The following is a 4434-nucleotide window of genomic DNA, read 5'->3' on the forward strand; positions in this document are numbered from 1 at the left end:
TTTTTTTTTTTTTTTTTTTTTTGAGACAGAGTCTCGCTATGCAGTTCAGGCTGGCCATAGGCTCGATTTGTAGCCCAGGCTGGTTGGAACTCCCAATGATCTCCTGCCTCAGCCTCCCAAGTATCTCCTGCCTCAGCCTCCCAAGTGCTGGGATTACAGGCATGCACCATCATGTTCAGCCGTTACTATAGAGTTTTGTGTGTTAATTTTGTATCCTGCTACATTACTGAATTTGGTTATTAATCGTAAGGCTCTTTGGGATCTTCTATATAGAAGATCATGTCATCCGCAGATAATGCTAATTAACTTTTTCCTTTTCTACACATATCCCTCTCATTTCTTTTTCTTGCCTAATTGCTCTTGCTAATATTTCAAGCACTATGACCCCCATGAGCAGTAACAGAGGACATCTTTGTCTTGTTCTTGAATTTAGAGGGAAAACTTCCAGTTTTCAGTTGTTGCCAGTAGGTTTGTCATAGACGGCTTTTATGAGATCAAGATAAGGTCCTTCTATACCTATTTTCTCCACGGTATAGAAGAAATATATATTTGTCCTTTCTTCTGTTTATATGATGTATTACATTGGTTGATTTGCATATATTGAACCATTCTCGCATCTCTGGAATGAAGCCTACTTGGTTATGATGTATGACCTTTTTGATGATGAATCATTACATTGTTTGCCAGTATCTTGAGGACTTTTGCATTTAATCACTAAAAAGATTGGTCTCTAGTTCTCTTTTTTGTTCAGACCCTTGTTTGGTTTTGGAATCAAGGTAATGGTAGCTTCCGGGAATGACTTTGAGAGTACTCCTTCCTTTCCAATTTCATTGAAAAGCTTGATGAGTATTGATGTTAAAACTGTCCTGAAATTATTGTAGATTTCAGCAGTGAACCTGTCTGGACCTGAGCTTATTTTGAAAATAGAAGCAACAAGATTTATTAATAAATTGGCAAGAAATATACGCAAAAATGAGCCATCAAGATGACTATAGTTTTTTGGTCTTAGAATATTAGAGTTTCTAGCCAGGCATGGTGGAACATGTTTGTAGTTCTAGCACCTGGGAGGCTGAGGCAGGAGGATTGCTGCAAGTTTGAAGCCAGCCTGAGCTACAACATGAGTTCAAGGCCAGCCTGAACTGCATAGTGAGATTCTGTCTCAAGAAGACAAAAAATAATATTAATAATAGAGTTTATATGAGTTGATATTGGAAAGACACAGAAAACATCACACTTGGGACAAAGATCTGGAGTTTATATTTGGTCCTAATGAGTTCGAGACCCCTTTTAGACATCACAGGGCAGATGTCAAATTGACACTGGGTATATGAACCTGGAGCTCAGGAGCATTTAAAGGGAATTTTAGTAATCAACATTGTTGATGTAAGAAATGACCCCCAAGTCTTAATGGACCATACCAATACACATTTATTCTTGCTCTTATTGTGTAAGTAACGTGAGTCTCCAGGTGGACTTCAGCCCTGCTCCAGGCTGATTCAAGTGCCTTCCAACTTTGGGCTTAGGCTGAAGCAACAACCACTGTCTGATGCTTGCTACACTCATGGCAAAGTGCTGAAGCAAGAGAGACCAAACTAAACACTGCAATCAAATTTAAAGCTTCAGCTGGCATGTACAGAGCATACTTTCACTCCATTGGCAAAAACAGAAAAAAACAAAACAAACAACAAAAAAAATCTCAGAGTCCAACCCTGCAATGGAGCAAGGATGTATATTCTGTTTTGAAGGAGAGATTTTCAGGCAAATCCAAAGAGCATAGATGTACAATCTTCACAGAAGAGAGTAAATAGTTGTAAAACATAATTTAATCCACAACAGTGATTGTAAACATTAAGAGAAGAACTCCAAAGACTGAGATATCCAGTGTTCAGAGGTCATGGAGATAAGGGAAAACCAACAAAAGACACTGAGAAGGAACAGATAGTAAGCAGGGAGAAAACACTGAAATTCGAGAGAAGACAGTGTCTCGAGAAGCAATCATTAATCAACTATGTCATATGAGGCCAGCAGGTCAAGATGCGGCTGATATTGCCCATTGATTGAGCAATAGGAAATCTTTGGTGATCTTAAGAAGAAAATGAATGACTTTGGGGAGGTGATTGCTATCATTTAGATGTTTGCCTCCTCCCAAACTCCTGTTGAAATTCAACTGCAGTTGTAACAGTATTCAGAAGTGGGACCTTACCGGGTGTGATGGCACACATCTGTAATCCCAGCATTCAGGAGGCTGAAGCAGGAGGATCTCTGCAAGGTTGAGGCCAGCCTGGGCTACAAAGTGAGGTCAAGGCCATCCTGAACTGCATAGTGAGACCCTGTCTCAAGAAGACAAAAAAAAAAAAAAAAGTGGGACCTTTAAGAAATCATTAAGTCTTGAATAGATTAATGCCATTATTACAGAAGTAGGTTCCTTATAAAAGCCCCTCCTTTATCTCTCTCTCATTCTTTCTGCCCTTTTTCCATGAGATGGCATAGTAGGAAGGTCCTTGCCACCAAGCACAGTGGTAAAAGCCTGTAATCCCAGCAGTCAGAAGGCTGAGGCAAAACGATTACCACAAATTTGAGGCCAGCCTAGGTTATATGGTATGACCTTGTCTCAAAAAAAAAAAAAAGAATAAGAAGGAGGAGGAAGAAGAGGAGGGGAAGGTCCTTGCCGTATGCTGGGCCCTCAATCTTGGACTGCCTAGCCTCCATAACTGTTAGCCAATAGATTTCTGTTCACTGTAAACAGAAATATCTGTGACATAGACTAAGATTAGGGGCAAAAACCTAATCAGTGCAGATTGATAATGGAGAAAAAGGAATTAGAAATAGTGAATATAGCTGGGTGTGATGGTGCATGTCTGTAATCCCAGAACTTGGGAGGCTGAGGCAGAAGGATCTTTCTGAGTTCAAGACTAGCCAGGGCTACAAAGTGAGTTCAAGGCCAGCCTGAACTGCATAGCAGGACCCTGTCTCAAAAAAAAAAAAAAAAAAAAAAAAGAAGTGGGTATAGGCAAATTAATCTCTCAAGGAATTTTGCTAAAAGGAAAATGTAAGAAATAAAGGAATGGTTGACTAGAAAAGTGATGATGAATAGTATATATTTTATTAAAATAAGAGAAATAATCAGGCATGGTGGTGCACGCCTGTAATCCCAGCACTGAGAAGCTGAAGCAGGAGGATTGCTGCAAGTTCGAGACCAGCCTGGGGTACATAGTGAGTTCAGGGGCAGCCTGCACTATACAGCGAGACCCTGTCTCAAAAAAAAAAAAAGAAATAAATCTATGGTTTCATGCTGATAGGTAACTAGTGGTAGAGCACACCTGCAATCCCAGCATCCTGGAGGCTGAGGTAGGAGGATAGCCTCAAGTTCGAGGCCAGCCTGGGCTACTACATAGCAAGACTCTGTCTCAAAAATAGAAAGAAAGAAAGAAAGAAAGAAAGAAAGAAAGAAAGAAAGAAAGAAAGAAAGAAAGAAAGAAAGAAAAAGAAAAAGAAATAGAGAGGGAAAAATTGATGGTGCCAGAGAATAAGGAGAGAATTTTTTGTTTTTGTGGTGTTGAGGATGGAACCCAAGCTAGGCAAGTGCTCAACCACTGAGCTGTATCTCCATCCAAAGAAAGAACGGCTGTGGTTAAGTTCCTGAGTCAGTTAGAAGATGCCTAGCACCTTCTGGAGGACTGGTCTCCAAGAGCACTGGCAATCCTCCCTTAGTAGCAGGTGAGGCGGCAGAGAAAATGAACACAAGGGCAGGAGAGAGTAGATGTGATCCTGGGAGCAGGCCTAGATTCTCCTTTGATTGCTCATACTATTCAATAGAAATAAGTTACAAGTTGCAAGTGAGGATGAGAAGTTGCCAGAGACTTGAAAGTCTAATGGTCTGTTTCTTCCTTTCTTTCTTTCTTCCTTTCTTTCGTACATGTTTGCAGTATATACCACTAACCTACATGAATGAAAACTGGAACGGACTAGGGAAAAATCATGATTAGCCGGCAGCATTAAGGCCCACTTGAGGATCGTAATGGTTGTGTGTTTTCCCCTCCTACCACATTCAGCTACAGAGGTACTGATGCAAAGTGGAGAGTTATATTTATACCAGTAGCAAACAGGCAGAAAGTTAGACCTAAGTGAAATTCACAGAGTTAAAATAAATAAACAAATAAACACAACAGGGGTGAGACAAGGGAGGTTACATCGTATACAAGTCAAAATTGTTGATCTCATGGGCTGGGGATTTAGTTCAGTGGCACAGCGCCTGCCTGGCAAGCACGAGGTCGTGAGTTCGATTCCTGGTACCAGGAAAAAAAAAATTGTTGATCTCAGAATCTAGGTAAATTAGGAAAATAATAGAAGTTGTAGGGCTGGGGGTGTCACTGAGTGGTACAATGTTTGCCTAGCACACATGAGGCTCTGGGTTCCATCTCCAGCACTGGGGTG

This window comes from Chinchilla lanigera, unplaced genomic scaffold (assembly GCF_000276665.1).
Source record: "Chinchilla lanigera isolate Chin_1 unplaced genomic scaffold, ChiLan1.0 scaffold00004, whole genome shotgun sequence".
In the NCBI taxonomy this organism is placed as follows: domain Eukaryota; kingdom Metazoa; phylum Chordata; class Mammalia; order Rodentia; family Chinchillidae; genus Chinchilla; species Chinchilla lanigera.